At 40.1% G+C, this 24,758-nt stretch overlaps 1 pseudogene; it reads left to right on the forward strand.

The window, feature by feature from the left end:
* The first annotated feature begins 7,153 nt into the window (after positions 1 to 7,153).
* LOC114900796 lies at positions 7,154 to 8,565 on the forward strand (annotated as a pseudogene).
* Positions 8,566 to 24,758: the final 16,193 nt, after the last annotated feature.

Genomic DNA, 24,758 nt, shown 5'->3' on the forward strand with positions numbered 1-24,758 from the left:
TTTTAATTTCCTCAACTGTAGGATGGAAATAAAAATAAAGCTTCATTGCCTTTCGTGGATACAGAATGAAAGGCCCAGAACCATGGCAAATTTGTTATTGAAAATTTTTGGAGTTTCCCAGTTGGATTCAATTAGGATCATGACTGGTGTGGTTGCCACCCTCAGGTTGAAAGAAAAATGCCATCATTAACCTTTAATTATTCACAACAAACCCATAGGAAAAGTCCTTGGCCCAGGTCCTAATGGAGTTATTAAAGCTCTTTTCCTATTCCACTGTTTAAACTCAAGGCAAATAACCTGGTACTTTTCTGCGGCTTGTCCCTGTAGAATGTGAAGGACCAATAGTGAACCCTCCCTACCAGTGCACGTTAGGGCAGGGGCTAAACATCTTTAGCTTCTTGGAGTTTTTTGCTTTACTTTGTCCACCTATTGTTCTCATTTGGTTGTGTTATTGTTGATGTGTTTGTGGTCTGTTTAGAGGGAGACTTTGGAAGCACAGAATGGTCACACATGGTGTGTAAGAACCCCTGAGAAAAGGAAACACCAAGAGAATAAAGAGGGAAAAAAAGAAATTAAATTGAGACAAGAACAGGCAACACAGAAAAGCCTATGTACAATAATCATCTATCCTTTTCTCAATTTTATGCTTTCTTTCTTACTGCATATGAGTTTTTTTTCCTTCTCATTTCTATATGTCTCTTTTCTCTCTCTGTGCCCTCATTAACTCAACCTCATTAACACGTCCAAAACCAGAAGTCATTATCCTGATACCATCCTCCGCATCCCTCAAGTCCCACTTCTCTTTCTGAATTTCCCCATGTGTTCTCGGGTTCTACTTCAGGTCAGCTGCCCAAGTGGAAAACAACAACAACTCAGAATCATTCCTTATTTTAAAAATCTGCTTACTGAGATGTAATTTACATACAAGAAAAATTCACTCATTTTAAGCACACAAATTTAATGTGTTTTAACAAATGTACAGTCATGTAACCATCACAACAATCAAGACATTTCCACTAACTCAAAAAGTTTCTTTCTGTCACTACAGTTTTGCCTTTTCTAGAATGTCACATAAATGAAATCATATAGTAGTCTTTTGTGTCTGGCTTCTTAGCTTATTGCATTTGAGATTTATCTATATTGTTGCAGGTATCAATAACTCACTCATTTTTATTGCTGAGAAATATTGCATTGTATAGATATATCACAATTGTTTGTTTACCCATTTACCAGTTGATGAACATTTGCATTGTTTTGTTTTGGGTTATTATGAATTAAGTGCTATGAATATTCACATACAGGTCTTTGTGTGGACATATATTTTCCTTTTTTGGGGGAGTAGAATTTTATTTCATTTCTAGGAAGACAATTGCTGAGTTGTATGGTAAGTGTAATTTAACTTTACAAAACACTGATAAACTATTTTCCAAAGGGACTGCATCATTTTCATTCCCATCAGCAAAATATGAGAATTCCAGTTGCTCCTTATCATTGCCAACACTTTGCATTGTCAGTTAAAAAAATTTTAGCCATTCAAGTAGATGTGTAGTATTGCTTCATTGTCCTTTTAATTTGTGTTTCCCAGATGACTAACATTGTTAAGTATATTTTCATGTGCTTATTTGCCTTGAGTATATCTTCTTTGGTGAATTGTCCACTTTCTTTCCCATTTAAAAATTGGGTTGTTTGCCTGTCAGAATGGCTATCCTCAAAAAGAATGCAAATAAACACAGCAAAGGAAACCATAAACCAATAGAAAAGACAACCTACAGAATGGGAGAAAATGCTTGCAAATGATATGACTGACAAGGGATTAAATTCCAAAATATAGAAAGAGCTCATACAACTCAATATCAAAAAAACAAACAACTCAGTCAAAAAATGGGCACAAGATCTAAATAGACATTTTTCCAAAGAAGACATACAGATGGCCAACAGGCACATGAAAAAAAAGTTCAGCATTGCTAATTAGAGAAATGCAAATCAAAACTACAATGAGGTATCACCTCACTCCAGTCAGAATGACCATCACCAAAAAGTCTATAAATAATAAATGCTGGAGTGGGTGTGGAGAAAAAGGAGCCCTCCTACACTGTTAGTGGGAAAGTAATTTGGTGTAGACAATATGGAGAATAGTATGGAGGTTCCTTAAAAAGCTAAAAATAGAGTTGCCATGTGATCCTGCAATCTCACTCCTGGGCATATATCCAGAGAAAACCATAATTCAAAAAGATACATGCGCCCAGTGTTCACTGCAGCACTATTTACAATAGCCAAGACACGGAAGCAACCTAAATGTCCATTGACAGAGGGATGGATAAAGATGTGGTATATATATACAATGGAATATTACTCAGCCAAAAAAAGAATGAAATAATGCCATCTGCAGCAACATGGATAGACTTAGAGATTATCATACTAAGTGAAATAAGCCAGACAGAGAAAGACAGATATCATATGACATCACTTACATGTGGAATCTAAAATATGCTATAAGTGAACTTATTTACAAAATAGAAAGAGACTCACAGACATAGAAAACAAACTTATGGTTACCAAAGGCGGAGGGATAAATTAGGAGTTTGGGATTAACATACACACACTACTATATATAAAATAGGACCTACTGTATAGCACAGGGAACTATACTCTATATTTGTAATAACCTGTAAGGGAAAAGAATCTGAAAAAGTATATATATGAATCACTGTGCTGTAAACCTGAAACTAACACGACATTGTAAATCAACTATATTTCAATTAAAAAAAAAGAACACAAGTAACAAATGTTGGCAAGTATGTGGAGAAAAGGGAGCCCTTGTACACCATTGGTAGGAATGTAAATTGGTGCAGTCAGTGTGGAAAACAGTATGGAGGTTTCTCAAGAAACTGAAAACAGAACTACCGTATGATCCAGCAATTCCATTCCAAGGGTATACATCTGAGGAAACAAAAACGTTAATTCGAAAAGATACATGCACCCCAAAGTTCATAGCAGCATTACTTACAATTGACAAGATATGGAAGCAACCTAAGTATCCATCGACAGTTAAATGGATGAAAAAGATGTGGTATACGTACACAATGGAATACTACTCAGTCATAAAAAGAATGAAATTTTGCCATTTGTAGCAACATGGACGGACTTGGAGGGTATTATGCTAAGTCAAATAAGTCAGACAGAGAAAGACAAATATTGTATGGTGTCATTTACATGTGGGATCTAAAAAATACAACAGGGACTTCCCTGGTGGTGCAGTGGTTGAGAATCCGCCTGCCAATGCAGGGGACACGGGTTCGATCCCTGGTCTGGGAAGATCCCACATGCTGCGGAGCAACTAAGCCCATGCCCCACAACTACTGAGCCTGCCCTCTAGAGCCCGAGAGCCATAGTTACTGAAGCCCACGCACCTAGAGCCCTGCAACAAGAGAAGCCACCACAAATGAGAAGCCTGCGCACCACAACGAAGAGTAGCCCCCACTCGCCACAACTAGAGAAAGCCCGTGCGCAGCAACGAAGACCCAATGCAGCCCCCCAAAATAAAATTAAATAAAGTTTATTTAAAAAAATACAACAAACTAGTGACTATAACAAAAAAGAAGCAGACTCACGGATACAGAGAATGAATTAGTGGCTACCAGTAGGGAGAGGGAAGGGGGAAGGGGGAAGGTACAATATAGGGGTAGGGGATTAAGAGGTACAAACTACTAGGTATAAAATAAGCTATACGTGTTTATATTGTGCAACATGGGGAACATAGCCAATATTTTATAATACTATAAATGGGATATAACCTTTTAAAAGTGTGACTATTGTACACCAGTAACTTATATAATATTGTACATCAACCATACTTCGATTTTTAAAAAATGGGTTGTTTGGTCTTTATTATTGATTTGTAAGAGTTTTAAAAAATATTCTGGATAGGGAATTCCCTGGAGGTCCAGTGGTTGGGACTCGGCGCTTTCACTGCCAGGGCCTGGGTTCAATCCCTGGTCGGGGAAGTAAGATCCCGCAAGCTGCGTGGCGTGACCAAAAATAAAAAATTCTAGATACAAGTTCTTTATCAGATACATATCTTGCCTATGGAAATAACCCAAAATACAGACAAAGAGTCATTCATGAGGTTTTTCACATCAATGTTATTTACAATTGTGATGAAATTGGAAATAAGTTACAATCTAATAAAAGGGAAACTGTTCACTTCTTTACGATTCAAAGGAATATTTTACAGCTATTTATTAATATTAAAAATGTAAAGACATAGAAACCTGCTTTTGATGTAATTTTAGGCAGAAAATAAAATTATGTATAATATCAGCTATGCATTAAGAAAGCCTGGAAGTATATGCCAAAGCAATGAGGGTAACACTGTCTAACTGGTAAGATTATGGCTGGTGTTGAGATTCTCGATACTTTTCCAAACTTTTCAAGATTGATATGGAAAGCCTTAGTTAAACAAGAAAAAACATCTCATAAAGAGGTAAATGGTTAACACAGTGGTTGGTGCTTCCTTTACAAGCTCACCTAGACTGAGGCATGACTTGTGATACCATTAATAACCAGGTGGGTTAGTCAATAGCATAGCAGACCAGCCAAAAGCTTTGAACTGTAATTCCAGCTCTGCCCTTGAACTTCAGGCTGTTTTTCACTCCTGTTTAAAATGGGACTCAGAACTGTGAAGTACTTAGCAAGACTGCCATGTAGCTTTCTGGGGAACTGCTTCCCAGGTATGTACTCTCAAATATGCAACAGCTCTTGAGATTTGTTCAGTGACTTGGGAAGATAATCTTGAGAAGTCAGGCATGCCTTTAATATTTAGAAGAGAGAGCCTCTGTGCTTCTGCCGATACACAGATACAAAGAGCTGGAGGGCAAGCAATAGGGGTAGTTAAGGAGAAAAGCCTTGGGTTGAAGAAAATATTGGAGGCAAGAAGAGAAAGACAAGGGTGAAAAGAGGAAATGGACGAAAGAATTGAGAACCCAAGAAAATAAGTCTCTGGACTGAGAACTGTCATACTTTGAATAAGAATTTTGTAGCTACATTTTGCACCTGTAAAGTCTTACTCTGTAAATGATTTGTATCCTTTTACTCATTTTCCTTTCTAGTTCTACAGCTATTTATGTCATCCTCTGGAGACTGGAAAGAGAGGACAATTACTACTGGGTTTACTGAGAGGAAGGAATTTAAGGTGCTTCTATAGGAATGACTCTCATAAGAAGGCAGTTTCCTAAGGCAACATATTTTGTCAAGATGAGTGATTCAGCTCATATCAGAGATATTTTTGAACCTGATCAATTACTTTACCTAAGGCAGCCACACTATATATGTTTGCTGATGTGTAACTCATGAAACCAAGAAATAATATTCAAATGATTATTTAGAAGATCAAATAGAGGGTTTTAAAAAAAATTGGTAGCCAACAAAAGCTAGCCAAAATTCTTTTTTGAAACTTGATAATATGGAAATGCAAAGGGCCTAGAATAACCCACGCAATCTTGAAGAAACACAAAGTGGGAGGACTTACTCTACTGTACATTACCTATATTATAAATAATTGTGTCACAAGGATGGACATACCGACCAATGACATAGAGTATAAATCCATAAGAAGATCCATGCCTATGTGGATATTTTATTTATGACAAAAGAGACACTGCAAAGCATTAAAGAAAAGATAATCTTTTCAATAAATGGTGCTGGGAGCATTGAATAAATTATGTGGAGAAACTTGACACCTACCTCATACTATACATGAAAATTCATTCCATCCCCATGCACTTGGAGTCCATGAGCCAAAGGGATATGCAAAGATGCTTAAACATTTCAGGGCTGGTTTCTCTGTTCATATCCAGTTCTGGTGCTTAGGAACAGGGACCCATGCTGATGCCCAAGGGCAAAAAGCCCCACTTCCTTTAAGGAAGGGGGCAAGCCTGACCCTGATGCCCAGTAAGGGGCAACCCTGGGCTTTTTGTTTTTCATGCTTTTCTTTTTGTTGGCCTTGTGCTGAGTTTGTTTACAAAAGATGTATTTTGTTTAACCAAATATTAAAAATGGAAAACTCGGTACATTAAAAAATTCATTCTAGATGTATCATAGACTTAAATGTAAAAGGCTAAATAAAGCTTCTAAAGGAAGAAGAGCTTCATGACTTCAAGATAAGAAAAGATTTTTAATAAGTACTAATCATAAAGAAAAAGATCATTTGAGTACATTAAAATTTAAAACCTCATTAAAGGCAAGGAAAGACTTTTAAAATAGGAGACAAAAAGAACTGATCATAAAGAAAAAGACTGATAAATTTGAGATTAATTTAACATTGGTATAAATACTTTCCATTTATTAAAGGATACAGAATATGCAGAAAATATTTGCAAACCTGTAACCTACAAAGAGCTCATGTATGAAATACATAAAGAAATCCTATAAACCAATAAGAAAATGACAGTCAACCCAGAAGAAAAATGGGCAAAAGATTTGAACAGATGCTTCTGGGGAAAAAAAAGGATATCCAATGGACAATAAACATACGAAAAGATACTTAACATCCCTAATAATTAGAGAAATGCAAATAAAAACTGTAACCAGACATCATTATATACCCACCAGAATGGCTAAAATTAAAAGACCAGCACTACCAGGTGTTGGTGAGGATGTGGACAGCAGATGCTCTTATATGGTGCTGGAAGACTGCAGATTGGTACAACACTTTGGAAAACTTTTTATAGTATTTAATAAAGTTGAAGGTACATATAAACTTTTACCCAGCAATGCCATTTATAAGAATATACCCAATAAAAATATGAGTACATTTTTTTTTTTTTTTTTTTTTTGGTACATGGGCCTCTCACTGTTGTGGCCTCTCCCGTTGCAGAGCACAGGCTTCGGACGCGCAGGCTCAGCGGCCATGGCTCACGGGCCCAGCTGCTCCGCGGCATGCGGGATCTTCCCGGACCGGGGCACGAACCCGTGTCCCCTGCATCGGCAGGCGGACTCAACCACTGCGTCACCAGGGAAGCCCCTGGGTGAATCTTAAAAACATATTGTTGAGTAGAAGAGGCCAGATCCACAAGAATATATATTAGCTTTTTTCCCAACGGGTTTGCCACCAGGACACGAGTGTCCTAAAAACCTAAGCAAAACCTAAGCAAAAATGGGAAAGGAGAAGACCCACATCAACACCGTTGTCATTGGACACGTAGATTCGGGGAAGTCTACCACTACTGGCCATCTGCTCTACACATGTGATGGGATAGACAAGAGAACCATTGAAAAGTTCGAGAAGGAGGCTTCCGAGATGGGAAAGGGCTCCTTCAAGTATGCCTGGGTCTTGGACAAACTGAAAGCTGAACGCGAGAGTGGTATCAGCATTGATATCTCCCTATGGAAATTCAAGACCAGCAAGTACTATGTGACCATCATTGATGTCTCAGAACACAGAGACTTCATCAAAAACATGATTACAGGCACATGCCAGGCTGACTGTGCTGTCTTGATTGTTGCTGCTGGTGTTGGTGAATTTGAAGGAGGTATTTCCAAGAATGGGCAGACCTGTGAGCATGCCCTTCTGGCCTACATTCTGGCCACACCCTGGGTGTGAAACAGCTAATTGTTGGAGTTAACAAAATGCATTCCACTGAGCCACCCTACAGCCAGAAGAGATAAGAGGAAATTGTTAAGGAAGTCAGCACCTACATTAAGAAAATTGGCTACAAACCCGACACAGTAGCATTTGTGCTAATTTCTGGCTGGAATGGTGTCAACATACAACCATTCTAACATGCTGGAGCCAAGTGCTAACATGCCTTGGTTCAAGGGGTGGAAAGTCACCCGTAAAGATGGCAATGCCAGTAGAACCACACTGCTTGAAGCTCTGGATTGCATCCTGCCACCAACTCGCCCAACTGACAAGCCCTTGTGTTTGCCCCTCCAGAACGTCTACAAAATTGGTGGTATTGGCACTGTCCCTGTGGGTCAAGTGGAGACTGGTGTTCTCAAACATGGCATTGTGGTCACCTTTGCTCCAGTCAAAGTGACAACTGAAGTGAAGTCTGTTGAAATGCACCATGAAGTTTTGGGTGAAGCCCTTCCTGGGGACAATGTGGGCTTCAATGTCAAGAATGTGTCTGTCAAAGATGTTCGTCATGACAATGTGGCTGGTGACAGCAAAAATGACCCACCAATGGAAGCAGCTGTCTTCACAGTTCAGGTGATTATCTTGAACCATCCAGGCCAAAGCAGTGCTGGATGTGCACGTGTGCTGGATTGTCACACAGCTCACATTGCTTGCAAGTTCGCTGAGTTGAAGGAGAAGATTGATGGGCATTCTGGGAAAAAGCTGGAAGATGGCCCCAAATTCTTGAAATCTCATGATGCTGCCATCGTTGATATGGTTCCTGGCAAACCCATGTGTGTTGAGAGCTTCTCTATTCTCCTCTGGGCTGTTGTGCTGTTCGTGACATGAGACAGACGGTTGCTGTGGGTGTCATCAAAGCAGTGGACAAGAAGGGAGCTGGAGCTGGCAAGGTCACCAAGTCTACGCAGAAAGCTCAGAAGGCTAAATGAATATTATCCTCAATACCTGCCACCACAGTCTTAATCAGTGGTGGAAGAACGGTCTCAGAACTGTTTGTCTCAATTGGACATTTAAGTTTAACAGCAAAAGACTGGTTAATGATAACAATGCATTGTAAAACCTTCGGAAGGAAAGGAGAATGTTTTGTGGACCATTTGTTTTGTTTGTGGCAGTTTTAAGTTATTAGTTTTTAAAATCAGTACTTTTTAATGGAAACAACTTGACCAAAAATCTCTCACAGAGGGCTTCCCTGGTGGCGCAGTGGTTGAGAGTCCGCCTGCCGATGCAGGGGACACGGGTTCGTGCCCCGGTCCGGGAAGATCCCACATGCCACGGAGCGGCTAGGCTCGTGAGCCGTGGCCGCTGAGCCTGCGCATCCGGAGCTTGTGCTCCGCAACGGGATAGACCACAACAGTGAGAGGCCCGCGTACCGCAAAAAAAGAAAAAAAAAAATCTCTCACAGAATTTGAGACCCATTAAAAAAGTTTAATGAGAAAAAAAAAGAATACATGTTATATAATTCCATTTATATAAAGTTTAAATACAGGTCAAACCAAACTATACTGCTTAGGGTTCCATGCTTAGGAGAAAAACTACAATGAGAAACAAGGAAATAATTATCACAGAAGTTAAGGTAATAATTATCTTTCAAAACAAAAGGAGTAGTGATTAGGGGGAATCACTTTTGGGATTTCTGGAATATTGGCAATTTTGTATTTCTTGACCTGTGTGTTGCTTTGTGAAATGTCATCAAGCTGTTTCGTAAACTTCACTGTTTGTCTGTTAGACTGGCCCAAGAAGAAATAGAAAAATTGAATAAACCAATATCCATAGAAGAAACTGAAATGGTAGCCAAAGATCTACTTCCTAAAAGAAATCAGATCCTATAACTCTATGATTAGATTCTATGAAACTTTTAAGGAACAAATATTTCCTACCTTATCCAACTCTTCCCGTGCTAGCATAACTCACATCAGAACTAAATTTAAAAGCAGAAGAAATTTAAAATAATAAGCTCATTTATAAAAAGATACCAAGATTCTAAATAAAATACTAGCAAATTGAATCTTGCAATTCATTAAAAGAATAATTATCATGACCCAGGATTGAAAGGATATTTTAACACCAGAATATCAAGAATTCTACTAACTAGAAGGATGATGTGAGCATGAACTTAGTAGATGCCACAAGATCATTTATGTGTGGTATAGCCATGCAATGGGATATCATTCAGCCATAAAAAAGGAATGATGTACTGATACATGATACAACGTGGAGGAATCTTGAAAACATGCTTAGTGAAAGAAGCCATGCACAAAAGTCCACATACAGGCATACGTTGGAGATACTGCAGGTTCAGTTGCAGACTACCTCAATAAAGCGAATCACAGGAATTTTTTGGTTTCCCAGTGCACATAAAAATTATGTTTACACAGTACTGTAGTCTAATAAGTGTGCAATAGCATTATGTCTAAAAAAAACAATTAAACATTGAAAAAACAGCCTTAATTAAGAAATAGTGCTGTTGGAAAAATGGCATCAATAGACTTGCTCGATGCAGGGTTGGCAGAGACCTTCAATTTATAAAAAACACAATATCTGTGAAGCACAATAAAGTGAGGTATGCCTGTATCATACAATTCCATTTGTATGAAATGTCCAGATTAGGCAGATCCATAGAGACATAATTTTTCTACCAGCTGTAACAAAAAACACACCCTGGTCAAATCAGACTCATGCCAGAAATGCAAGTAGGTACTGGGCATATACCCTGAGAAAACCATAATTCAAAAAGATACATGTACCACAGTGTTCATTGCAGCACTGTTTACAATAGCCAGGACATGGAAGCAACCTAAATCAGCAAATGAATGGATAAAGAAGATGAGGCACATATACACAATGGAATATTACTTAGCCATAAAAAGGAATGAAATTGAGTTATTTGTAATGAGGTGGATGGACCGAGAGTCTGTCATACAGAGTGAAGTAAGTCAGAAAGAGAAAAACAAATACCGTATGCTAACGCATATACATGGAATCTAAAAAAATGGAACTGATGAACCTAGTGGCAGGGCAGGAATAAAGACACAGATGTAGAGAACGGACTTGAGGACATGGTGGGGGAGGGGAAGCTGGGATGAAGTGAGAGAGTAGCACTGACATATATACACTACCAAATGTAAAATGGATGACTAGTGGGAAGCTGCTGCATAGCACAGGGAGATCAGCTTGATGCTTTGTGACGATCTAGAGGGGTGGGATAGGGAAGGTGGGAGGGAGGCTTAAGAGGGAGGGGATATGGGGATATATGTATACGTATAGCTGATTCACTTTGATTCACTTTCTTATACAGCAGAAATTAACACAACATTGTAAAGCAATTATATTCCAATAAAAAAATGCAAGTATGGTTCATTATTTGGATTTGTGTTAATATGACACTATATTAATAAATCAAAGGAGAAAAACAATATAATCATCTCAATAGATACTTAAATACCATTTAGCAAAATTGATTTCTGACTAAACAAAACAAAATCAGGACTTCCCTGGTGGCACAGTGGTTAAGAATCTGCCTGCCAATGCAGGGAACGCAGGTTCGAGCCCTGGTCTGGGAAGATCCCACATGCTGCAGAGCAACTAAGCCCGTGTGCCACAACTGAGCCTGTGCTCTAGAGCCCGCAAGCCACAACTACTGAAGCCTGCATGCCTGGAGCCCTGCTCCGCAACAAGAGAAACCACTGCAGTGAGAAGCCCGTACACCACGACAAAGAATAGTCCCCAGTCACCACAACTAGAGAAAGCCCGCGCACAGCAACAAAGACCCAATGCAGCCAAAAAAACAAAACAAAACAAAATCAAAACAAAAACCAGAAAGGCTTACTATCATGAATAGCTAGATTTTTTTTTTTTTGCCATTATAAAGATCCAGTATCATACTTTAATTACCATTAAAGTAAGGAAGAAGACATTATACCTTAATAATGTTCTGGAAATCCTAACCAGTACAGTTAAATAAGAAAAGAATTTAAGAGATATCTCTTAAGGTAAGAGATACCTTTCATACCTTAAGTAAGACACTCTTAAGGTAAGAAAGGTTTACTATTTGTAATTGTATCAAAGGATAACGAGAAACCTGAAGAGTAAAAAGAACTGTTAGGAAGTTGTGGGAAATGCAAGAATGGCTACGATATTTTGAAGCTCTTCTCAGGAGTGGAGTATATTTCTTCACACTTTGAATTCGAGTTGAACTATAAGACTTTCTTTAGAACATTGGGAAATTAGCAAGTTTGAAAAGTGCTTGTGCATTGGAACTTGCCCTCTTTTATGTTTTAAGGAAATCTGAGACCACTACTCTGTGAATTAAGCCTAGGTTAGCTTGCTGGATGGTGAGACACATGTGTCAAGTCATTGACATTACCCAAACTGACACAGAACAAACTCCCAGACCCATGAGGCCATCCCAGACTACTTAGGCCAGTTGAGGTGCCAGTTGACTGCAGAGATAAACTGAACTGGCCTAGACGAGGACACCAGTTGATCTGCAGAGTCTTGAGGAATAACACATGCTTGTTGTTTTGAGCCACTATGTTTTGGGGTGTTTTGTTATGCAGCAAAAGCTGACTGATACAGAAATTTTAAGTGAACTTATTAAAGTGGTCGGCTACTTTTTTACAATTAGTGTACAAAATTGACAAATGGTTAGAAAATATAATGGAGGAAAGATCCCATTTACAACAGCAACACTACCACCAATATACCTGAAAATAAAAGTAACCAGAAATAGACAGGACCTATATAAAGAAAATGTAAAATCTCTATTAGGGAATATTAATTCTTGCTAAATTAATCTGTAAACTCAATGTGATCTCAATCAAAATGTCAAAAAAATGTAAATATTAGAAAATCTTAATGGGTTCATTAGTAGAAATAAACAAGAAAACTATCTGAATGGAAAGATATTTGGGGGGGCAGTCAGATTAGATATTTTATTGCATTTTGAAGTTACAAGAATTAAAAACAGTTTCATTCCAGAAAAATGTAGAGACCAACAGAATCAAATAGAGAATCCAGAGCAGACTAAAATACACACGATTTTAGTAAATGGTAATGGTGACATTTCCAATTCATGAGAGGAAAGATAGACTATTTTTTAAAGTGTTGGGACTAGTTGGGGGAATAAATTCAAGCTGTATAACCCCACTTCTTTTATCAAAGTAAATTCCAGAAGGAATGTAATGTAAAATGTTAAAATGAAACTATAAAAGTACTAGTAGTAAAGAAGCCAGATACAAAAGGTCACATTTTGTATGGTTACATTTATGTGAAATGTCCTGGGAATCCATAGAGAAAGAAAGTAGATTAGTTGTTGCCGGGGGTGGGGGGCGGACAGGGAAATGGGGAGTGACTGCTTAATGAATATGAGGTTCCTTTCAGGGTGATGAAAAATTTGTAAAATTAAATCGTGGCAATGGTTGCACAACTGTGAAAATACTAAAAATCACCAAATTGTATACTTTAAAAGGGTCAATTTTATGGTATGTGAATTATATTTCAGTAACACTCTTCCTTAAGAAAAAAAGAGGAAGAAGAAAATGAAAAGCCCAGAGACTGGAGAGTCCAGGGGAGGCTCTGACCCAAGTAATGAGGTCAGGTACAGTGGAGCTGGGTCTGGAAGGGTATTTTTCGGAAGTAGATGTTTTATACGAAGAAAGGGAGCAAAAGAAATTACCTCTCTTGGCTCTGATTACTGCATCACTCAGCCTCTTCCCAGGACTTATGGACTCTGCATGCCCTGGATAATTATTTTAAACTTAATAAATGGTTTTCAGTAAAAAAAAAAAAAATTACTAGAAGAAAACATGAGTGAATTCATTTATAATCTTGTAATGAATACCTTTCTAAGCATGACACAAAACCCAGAACTCAAATGGAAAATGATTGATCCATTTGCAGTTTTTATATTAAAACACCACATACAGGTAATAATAGTATTATAGTTATGTTTTTAAAAGATTTTTTGTCTTTAGAGATACGTACTGAAACACGTGTGGATGAAATGATATGATGTCTGGGATTTGCTTCAAAATAACTTGGGATGGGAGTGAAGTTTGGTAATGAGTCCATGGGATACTCTTCTCTCTAATTTTTTTAAGTTTGATTTTTCCATGACAAAAAATTAAACAATAAATAGTAAGAAAAATGTATGTACAACATAAAAAGATAAACTGGGAACAAATATTTGCAGCTTAAAACATTAAAAGGGCTTGGGACTTCCCTGGCAGTGCAGTGGTTAAGACTCCATGATCCCAATTGCAGGGGACATGGGTTCAAGCCCTGGTCTGGGAAGATCCCACATGCCGCTGAGCAACTAAGCCCGTGCACCACATCTACTGAGCCTACACCCTAGAGCCCGTGCTCCACAACGAGAGAAGCCACCCCAATGAGAAGCCCGTGCCCTGCAAAGAAGAGTAGCCCCTACTTGCCGCAACTAGAGAAAGCCTGCATGCAGCAGCAAAGACCCAATGTAGCCAAAAATAAAATATAAATAAATTAAAAAAAAAAAGTATGGCATTTATTGCCAAGCAAGAAGAACAGGTAGCTTGTGCTCAAAAGACCCAAACTCCCACGTGGCTTTTGGGGAAGGATTTTTAAAGACAATGTGAGGGAGAGGGTCACAGGTTGCGTGATCAGCCCATGCATATTTCTCTGATTTGTTGACAGTGAGATAACAGGGTGCTGTTTTGGGAATCTCAATTATCAACCTTCTGTGTCCAACTGGTCTGGGATCTATGTGCTAATGGTCAGCATGCAGTTAACTTCCTCCACCTGGTGGGGGTTTTAAGTATCTGCAAAACAACTCAAGGATATGGCTCAGGATATTATCTATAGCCCTTGAGGAGGAACTAAAGGTCCTTGACTTTGTTTTATGGCTAAACTATTATTATTTGTCTTGCTTGACTGCTTTTCTTTGTTTCCGCATTTTCTCACTTCTCTGATTAAATTTGTTCTTTGGAACGAGGGGAAGGCCTAGGAGGTTAAAACTTTTCTACAAATAAGAGGCAGGGGACACGGGGGTGTGTCCCTGAGAAAGCCTTGCAGGATCCTGCTCATTTTCAGGTTCACCTCTAAGATACATTATTACGAAATCAAGGCAGTAGAGTTTCACAGAGTGTGTACTGTATGGCCCATATATACACAGAAATGTGTGTGTTGTATGTGCATGTGATATGTTTATTATAATTTTTATATAACCATAACACATTTTTCTCGAGTTATAAATAAATTATTAATAGTGGGGAAAGGAGTAGTGATGTTGGTGGTGAAAGTAAGATTTAATTTTAAAACTTTTTGTAGTGCTTGGATTCCCCTCCCCCCATTTGCATGTCTTCATTTTAATTTTTTCTAAGTTTAAAGGAAATGGAAGCTTTTGCACTCAAAGGCTGTGAACCTTGGCATATGGTTTACAAGATAAAGTTCCATTTGTATGTAGTAGCTAACCATCCCTTTTTTTTTGTCATTTTTCCCTTGCTGCTTTCAATAATTTTTCTTTGTCTTTAATTTTTGCCAGTTTGATTACTATGTGTCTTGGCGTGTTTGTCCTTGGGTTTATCCTATATGGGACTCACTGCGCTTCCTGGACTTGGGTGGCTATTTCCTTTCCCATGTTAGGGAAGTTTTCGACTATAATCTCTTCAAATATTTTCTCTGGTCCTTTCTCTCTCTCTTCTCCTTCTGGGACCCCTATAATGCGAATGTTTTTGCATTTAATGCTGTCCCAGAGGTCTCTTAGGCTGTCTTCATTTCTTTTCATTCTTTATTCTGTTCTGCAGCAGTGAATTGCACCATTATGTCTTCCAGGTCACTTATCTGTTCTTCTGCCTCAGTTATTCTGCTATTGATTCCTTCTAGTGTAGTTTTCATTCCAGTTATTGTATTGTTCATCTCTGTTTGTTTGTTCTTTAATTCTTCTAGGTCTTTGTTAGACATTTCTTGCATCTTCTCGATCTTTGCCTCCATTCTTTTTCTGAGGTCCTGGATCATCTTCACTATCATTATTCTGAATTCTTTTTCTGGAAGGTTGCCTATCTCCACTTCATTTAGTTGTCTTTCTGGGGTTTTATCTTGTTCCTTCATCTGGTACATAGCCCTCTGCCTTTTCATCTTGTCTGTCTTTCTCTGAATGTGGTTTTTGTTCCACAGGCTGCAGGATTGTAGTTCTTCTTGCTTCTGCTGTCTGCCCTCTGGTGGATGAGGCTATCTAAGAGGCTTGTTCAAGTTTCCTGATGGGAGGGACTGGTGGCGGGTAGAGCTGGCTGTTGCTCTGGTGGACAGAGCTCAGTAAAACTTTAATCTGCTTGACTGCTGATGGGTGGGGCTGGCTTCCCTCCCTGTTGGTTGTTTGGCCTGAGGTGACCCAACACTGGAGGCTACCTGGGCTCTTTTGTGGGGCTAATGGCAGACTCTGGGAGGGCTCATGCCAAGGAGTACTTCCCAGAACTTCTGCTGCCAGTGTCCTTGTCCTCACAGTGAGACAAAGCCACCTCCCGCCCCTGTAGGAGACGCTCCAACACTAGCAGGTATGTCTGGTTCAGTCTCCTATGGGGTCACTGCTCCTTCCCCTGGGTCCCGATGCACACACTACTTTGTGTGTGCCCTCCAAGAGTGGAGTCTCTGTTTCCCACTGTCCTGTCAAAGTCCTGCAATCAAATCCCGCTAAGCTTCAAAGTCTGATTCTCTAGGAATTCCTCCTCCCGTTGCCGGGGGACTCCCAGGTTGGGAAGCGTGACGTAGGGCTCAGAACCTTCACTCCAGTGGGTGGACTTCTGGGGTATAAGTGTTCTCCAGTCTGTGAGTCACCCACCCAGCAGTTATGGGATTTGATTTTATTGTGATTGCGCCCCTCCTACCGTCTCACTGTGGCTTCTCCTTTGTCTTTGGATGCGGGGTATCTTTTTTGGTGAGTTCCAGTGTCTTCCTGTCGATGATTGTCCAGCAGCTAGTTGTGATTCCAGTGTTCTCGCAAGAGGGAGTGAGAGCGCGTCCTTCTACTCCGCCATCTTGGTTCCTAATCTGCTAACCATCCTTTTTAACAGGTAAAATTTCAAAATCATAACATTAAATCTTATTTTTGCCTTTCTACGCCTTTCTTCCATTCCTCCTTCTCTCCTTCTGTTCCCCCTAGGTGTTCCCTTCCCTGTCTAAGCCCAAAACCACTGAGCATGTGGCTGTTACAAAGGCATTGGGATGTCTTTGGAAGTGCTGCTTCATACTTTTTCACAGCTCTCCTTGCATCTGGTACACTCACGGCACGAACTGAAAACTCAATACCTATTTGAAAACAAAAATTTTCTTGGGCATGATTGATACCCTTGCTTTGAAAGTTGCAAAGCTGTAGTGCTGAATCCTTCATTTCCAGCACATCAATCATGCACTTCTTTTCACTCAGGACCCCTCACTTTTTAGGGCTATCACGTCCACTGCAAGTGCCAAGCCCAAACCTCTCACTATGTGGGCATCCACTAACTTTTCACAGATGGTTTTCCATGTCTTTATAAAGGATCCTTTCGCTTCCTTCTCAGGGTGGGCCAAGTACAGAGAAGAGCCCTGGACCCTTGAGCCAATAGAACAAAGTTTAGCCCCAGCTTGGCCACCAACTCTAGACCCAATGTCCTCGTCTACAAAATGCAGATGAACTCTAGAAACCCTCCCACCCCGATCCCCGCATTCTCACTTCCGGTGCTAATGCTCTGCAAAGAGCATCACGCCCTCCTCTTCCCTCACCATGTATATCTTAGTTATCCCCTGCCCAGAATCTTTCCTTCAATTTACTAGCTCTTTAAGATATTAGCATAGTATATTTTCCAGGCTTTGTTGTTTAGCTTTTTCCCCTGTTTTCTCTCCTTATCCTCTTATTTTCTTCTGAAGGATAATGACTCCTTCACTCAATAATTCAAATCATAAATATCAATCTAGTTTGATTGTGTCTAGGTAGACACCTCTTCTTCTCCCTCTTAAATGAAATCACAACTCAAAACCACCCCCTTGTAGAGCATTTGTAGTTTATATCACAGCCTTGAGAAGCAAGGGATAAAGCTCGAAAGGGCAGAAAGCATGTGAGTCTTAGAGGAACAAGGACGAGAATCAACTCCTAGCACCACTACTCCTTCTCTTAACCTGCCTGACCCTCGGTTTTTTCATCTGTATTACAGAGGCAATAATAGTTCACTCTTGCCCACCTCCCAGTCCCCCTGCCCCACCTGGTCAGAGCTGACAACTCAGTCTGTCCTCAGGATCCATCGTCTCTATAGGTGGCACCCCCAGTGCCCAGGCCTACCAGGAGCCCTTCTCTGCTGCCGTCGTTCCCCACTCACTGCCCTCATGGCTTGCCTCACTCAGCCTATCCTCCTCAGGGAACCAGAGCTCCCTGTGTAGAAACAGTGGGGAGAGACAGGTGGAAGGAGGCCACAGAGGAGACAGATGAGTGGAGAGAGCTGAAGGGCAGTTCTCCAGCTCCAAAAAAATTCAGTGTGAACAGACTCCTCATGTAGTCACTGTTCCCCCAAATGGACATTTAGAATTATCTCAGAGGTAGGACTGCTTTTTGTTTGGAGATAAATCTTAACAAGGTGAGGTGATTCATGCTTTCATTCCATTGTTTGGGAGGCCAACAGCCTCCTGAAAGCAGATACCATCTCTCCCTGCATGGTTTCTCCTTAACTCGGTTGTTTCCATCTAAGCATCGAGAAGAGCTTGCAGGTGTTGTTTTATTTCACACTCATGGTGCGCTGTTCTGTGTTGTTTGTTACAATGCTTCCCACAACTTTCTTTTTCTCCCCCATCTCCAAAAATAGCAAATGACATTGCTGACCCGGATTTTCCACCTGAGTCTGTTTTTCATTTTGAGAGAGCTCAACATGGGTGCTGAGTGTTGCCTCAGCACCAACTAAATACTGGTATTTAACTCTAGGACAAAGTCAGAGGTTATCCCTTTCTGCTATGCAGCTGCAAATCTGTCTTTATTCTTGGCATGAGAAAAAAGGATGTTATTTGTGATGGAAGAACTACATATGGGAAAAGCTTGGACGTGCCTGGATTTCTGCACAAAATATGTTCCTGAAACTTAATGTGTACATAGATTTATCTTAGAGCAAAGTCAAGCTTACCACAAATGACTGGTAAACACAGTTTCCATGATAACAAGTATCTTGAGAGTAGACCTACCCTTTATATGACACATGTGTAACTTGGTTTCTGCAGGCCACACCACCCAGGGCATTCAAGGGGGGCCATAGGACCAGTGATAACTCCCTGGCAGGACCAACTTCATGGGTGGGCACCCTATGTAGCTGTCCGGGCTCCACCCTCCGGAAGGTCCTGTGCTGTAACGTGCTGCTGTCACCATCATGAAATCCTGAAAATTTAAAACAAAGGGTCCATATTTTAATTTTGCCCTGGGCTCTGAAAATCATGTAGCCAACCTTGTTCCCTGACTCTTGGTCCATTTACTTTTGTTCCCCATTGCTACAGCCTCTGGTTAAATCCAACCCCAGTGATGTCCAGAAGCCCCCTGCGGGTGGGTTTCGCAGAGGTTGATGAAGCCATCTGGTCACCTACTTTGTGCCCACTTCATTTCCTTCCTCTCCTGCGCTCACAGGCACTGTGGCCAGGATTTGTGGCAGCCCTCGGGGAGCTACAGACAGGGTGCCGTGTCCTCTGGACTCCCCAGAGGGCTGCGTATTCTGGCAGAAGTGTTCTCCACTCTCTTGGTAAATACATTTTACCTTTCGCCCCATCAGCTTGCGCCCCAAATGCCTCACAAAGCTTAGTGAGAAAATGTCCCTCCAAGGTCTGCTTGTGGCCCCCTCCCTTGTCTCAGCCCCTAGACAGCAACCTTCTACCTTCCCAGTCTCCCGGTCAATGCCTCTCCTCCAAACCTTCCCTTTTCCCCTTCCAGCCACCTTCCTCCCACCTAGAGCTTCACCATCCACCCTTTGGTTCCTGTTTTCCTCGGAAGCCGCCACTAAACATGGATGAGCACTTTTCAAAGAACCATTGCATTTACCAACTCTCTGGGTGTTTTTCAGAACGCCTTTTCTGGCATATGTTAATAAATGCAACAAAACAGAGGGAGGTTCACTTATCATATGAATTGGGAAACACTGCATATTAGATGCTTTTCTCGGAGATTTAACCAATCACTGTTAAGTAAGTTGAAAGTTCAGGGAAGAAACTATTTAACTTAACACAGTGTTTACCAAATTGAATTGGGCATTCAACACTTACTGCAAACACACACACACACACACACAATTAAGTTAGCATTCTGCAGACAGTATGCTTGGGGGATGCTCACTAAGAGTATAATAAACTTAATTTATGTAAATTCATTCTTAGCATAATTTAATCTTTTCTTGAGGACTCATAAGGTACCAGTATTTATCATTTGATCTCTGGACAAATGGAAATTAAACACACTCTGAATCACACTTAAAACACGCTAAGGACATTTAGCCTTACATAGAGCTAGGTACATAGATAGCAAAGACTTGCTGCATTACTGAATTTAAAGAAACTCTTTGAGCCTCAGTTTCTTATAGGGGTTGGGTAGTTGGTCTCTAAGACCACTTAATAAATGTTGAGTCTTGTATGCCAGGCACTGAGATGTGCAGAATAGGCTCCTCCTCCAACAGAACTCACAGTTCAGTAGAAAACAAGCAAGAAACAAATAACGATACTACAACATGATATTGTTACAAGAGATATATACTTAGTGATATGGGACACTGAGTTGGGTCTTAAAGTGTGAGCAGGTGTTTGTTAGGACGAGAACATCTGGGGAAAGGGACTTCCAAGCTAAGTGTACAGCACATATAAATGCATGGAGGCTTAAAGCACTAAAACTTTTAGAGACACTCTAGGTCTAAATTCCTTGACTTTAAAAAGTTTTAATAAATATTAATAAATTCCATAATGCAAAACATCATGCCCCAAATCAGAGTTTGATATGTTAAGTCTCCTTACAGTGGAATATTTTGAGCTTTCCAGAATTCAGGTAATATTCTGAGGTTTTCTTAAGATGAATTACTGGATAGTAACTAATCCCACACCCCTTCAAAGTCTGCATATGCCAGGAAGCCCAGCAACAGTGGCCAAATAGCTCTGGTCCTGCTAGTGATTCCCATTCTGCAGACTTTTGTCCTGCCCGAGTGACATCTGGACGGCTCACGAGGGTCAGTCCAGAGCCTCACGTCCCAGGGTTTTTCCAGTTGTGCTCCACAGCTCTCTGGGTATCAACAGCAGCTTCTACGGTTCTGTGGCTCGTTCCAATGAAATAGTGTGTGCGTGTGTGTGTGTGCCCATGCACGTGTGTGTGTAAAATTACTGAGGCTTCTCATATTTGACCTTTGAGCCTATAATTTTGAATCTGGTTCCTTTTTCTCTTCTGTCTCCAGAAGAGAACGCAGAGCAACTAAGCCCGTGTGCAACAACTACTGAGCCCACGTGCCACAACTACTGAAGACCGCGCGCCTAGAGCCAGTGCTCTGCAACAAGAGAAGCCACCGCAATGAGAAGCCCGCGCGCCGCAAGGAAGATTAGCCCCCGCTCGCCGCAACTAGAGAAAGCCCGCGCGCAGCAACAAAGACGCAACGCAGCCAAATATAAATAAATAAACATAAAAAAAATTAAAAGGAAGATTAAAATATAAAGCACATCATGATAATGCTGTCAGAAAAATCTATTGGAAAAACTGCTGCCACAGCCTCCATTCCTAGCATTCATGTGTACCTATGACTTATCATTATTCTTTTATTTATTTTTATTATTATTATTTTTTTGTGGTATGCAGGCCTCTCACTGTTGTGGCCTCTCCCGTTGCAGAGCACAGGCTCCGGACGCGCAGGCTCAGTGGCCATGGCTCACGGGCCCAGCCGCTCCACGGCATGTGGGATCTTCCCGGACCGGGGTATGAACCCGCGTCCCCTGCATTGGCAGGTGGACTCTCAACCACTGCACCACCAGGGAAGCCCTCATTATTCTTATTTATCAGTTATTTCAGGGTGTTTCTTCCCAGCAAGGTCCCAGGATACATTTTGATTATGAGTTTCTTTGTTTGCTTTATAAACAATACTAAACCACTATCAACTAAAATATGGTGCTTAATAAAGCAACCAGTGATGCCCTGATATACGTGCATTTGAAGTCAACGCCTCGTTACTTAGGAGAGGTGACTCATTAGGTGGGTAAAGCTTTTGCAGGAGTTATTTTTAAATGAACTCCTGAGCATGCATTGTCACCTAAAAAAAAGAAGGGTTTTTAGAGGATGGACAAAAAAAAGGGCTAATTTAGATGCCTGAGAAAATAGCTTGAAAAATATAGGCCATTTGCTCAGGCTAGAGAGGGTGCCCCAGGGGTAAGGACATAGGAACTGGACAAACAGAGCAGAGCCACTAAATAGAAGGGAGAGAGGAACTGAGGGAAAATTTTGAGAAGTGCCTAAATTTTACCTTGGTTGACCATGCTTAATGTTATAATGCTTTAAATTTTTATTTTGATTAGATGTGTCTAATGTTAGACTTGGAAGTCTAACATCCAAGTAACAGTATGCTCAATCCACACAACAGAGTACTACACAGCTGTAAACACCAATGAGTACTATATGGAACAATCCTGCAAATATAGGGTTAGAGAAAACAAAGTAAGGTAGGAAAAGTGTCTATGCAAAACCACTGTTTTATCTAAGAAGGGAGATTAAATACACAAAAATATTTTCTTTTCTTTTTTTTTTCTTTTTTTTTAACATCTTCATTGGAGTATAATTGCTTTACAATGGTGTGTTAGTTTCTGCTTTATAACAAAGTGAATCAGTTATACATATACATATGTTCCCATATCTCTTCCTTCTTGCGTCTCCCTCCCTCCCACCCTCCCTATCCCACCCCTCCAGGCGGTCACAAAGCACCAAGCTGACCTCCTTGTGCTACGAGGCTGCTTCCCACTAGCTATCTACCTTACGTTTGGTAGTGTATATATGTCCATGCCTCTCTCGCTTTGTCACAGCTTACCCTTCCCCCTCCCCATATCTTCAAATTCATTCCCTAGTAGGTCTGTGTCTTTATTCCTGTCTTACCCATAGGTTCTTAATGACATTTTTTTTTCTTAACTACCATATATATGTGTTAGCATATGGTATTTGTCTTTCCCTTTCTGATTACTTCACTCTGTATGACAGACTCTAGGTCTATCCACCTCATTACAAATAGCTCAATTTCGTTTCTTTTTATGGCTGAGTAATATTCCATTGTATATATGTGCCACATCTTCTTTATCCATTCATCCAATGATAGACACTTAAGTTGTTTCCATCTCAAGCCTATTGTAAATAGAGCTGCAATGAACATTTTGGTACATGACTCTTTTTGAATTATGGTTTTCTCAGGGTATATGCCCAGTAGTGGCATTGCTGGGTCATATGGTAGTTCTATTTGTAGTTTTTTAAGGAAACTCCACACTGTTCTCCATAGTGGCTGTATCAATTTACACTCCCACCAACAGTGCAAGAGGGTTCCCTTTTCTCCACACCCTCTCCAGCAGTTATTGTTTCTAGATTTTTTGATGATGGCCATTCTGACTGGTGTGAGATGATATCTCATTGTAGTTTTGATTTGCATTTCTCTAATAATTAGTGATGTTGAGCATTCTTTCATGTGTTTGTTGGCAGTCTGTATATCTTCTTTGGAGAAATGTCTATTTAGATCTTCTGCCCATTTTTGGATTGGGTTGTTTGTTTTTTTGTTATTGAGCTGCATGAGCTGCTTATAAATTTTGGAGATTAATCCTTTGTCAGTTGCTTAATTTCAAAATATTTTCTCCCATTCTGAAGGTTGTCTTTTGGTCTTGTTTATGGTTTCCTTTGCTGTGCAAAAGCTTTGAAGTTTCATTAGGTCCCATTTTTGTTTTTATTTCCATTTCTCTTGGAGGTGGGTCAAAAAGGATCTTGCTGTGATTTATGTCATAGAGTGTTCTGCCTATGTTTTCCTCTAAGAGTTTCATACTTTCTGGCCTTACATTTAGGTCTTTAATCCATTTTGAGCTTTTTTTTGTGTATGGTGTTAGGGAGTCATCTAATCTCATACTTTTACATGTACCTGTCCAATTTTCCCAGCACCACTTATTGAAGAGGCTGTCCTTTCTTCACTGTACAAAAGATAAGGTGACCACTTATCAAAGATAAGGTAACCATATGTGCGTGGGTTTATCTCTGGGATTTCTATCCTGTTGCATTGATCTATCTTTCTGTTTTTGTGCCAGTACCATACTGTCTTGATTACCGTAGCTTTGTAGTATAGTCTGAAGTCAGGGAGCCTGATTCCTCTAGCTCCGTTCTTCGTTCTCAAGATTGCTTTGGCTATTCGGGGTCTTTTGTGTTTCCATACAAATTGTGAAATTTTTTGTTCTAGTTCTGTGAAAAATGCCAGTGGTAGTTTGATAGGGATTGCATTGAATCTGTAGATTGCTTTGGGTAGTAGAGTCATTTTCTCAATGTTGATTCTTCCAATCCAAGAACATGGTATATCTCTCCATCTATTTGTATCATCTCTAATTTCTTTCATCAGTGTCTTATAATTTTCTGCATACAGGTCTTTTGTCTCCTTAGGTAGGTTTATTCCTAGATATTTTGTTCTTTTTGTTGCAGTGGTAAATGGGAGTGTTTTCTTAATTTCACTTTCAAATTTTTCATCATTAGTGTATAGGAATGTTAGAGATTTCTGTGCATTAATTTTGTATCCTGCTACTTTACCAAATTCATTGATTAGCTCTAGTAGTTTTCTGGTGGCATCTTTAGGATTCTGTATGTATAGTATCATGTCATCTGCAAACCGTAACAGCTTTACTTCTTCTTTTCTGATTTGGATTCCTTTTATTTCCTTTTCTTCTCTGATTGCTGTGGCTAAAACTTCCAAAACTATGTTGAATAAGAGTGGTGAGAGTGGGCAACCTTGTCTTGATCCTGGTCTTAGTTGAAATGCTTTCAGTTTTTCACCATTGAGGACGATGTTGCCTGTGGGTTTGTCATATATGGCCTTTATTATGTTGAGGAAAGTTCCCTCTATGCCTACTTTCTGCAGGGTTTTTATCACAAATGGGTGTTGAATTTTGTCGAAAGCTTTCTCTGCAT

Source organism: Monodon monoceros, unplaced genomic scaffold (genome assembly GCF_005190385.1).
Source record: "Monodon monoceros isolate NGI ecotype Baffin Bay Population unplaced genomic scaffold, NGI_Narwhal_1 Super_Scaffold_19, whole genome shotgun sequence".
Taxonomy (NCBI): domain Eukaryota; kingdom Metazoa; phylum Chordata; class Mammalia; order Artiodactyla; family Monodontidae; genus Monodon; species Monodon monoceros.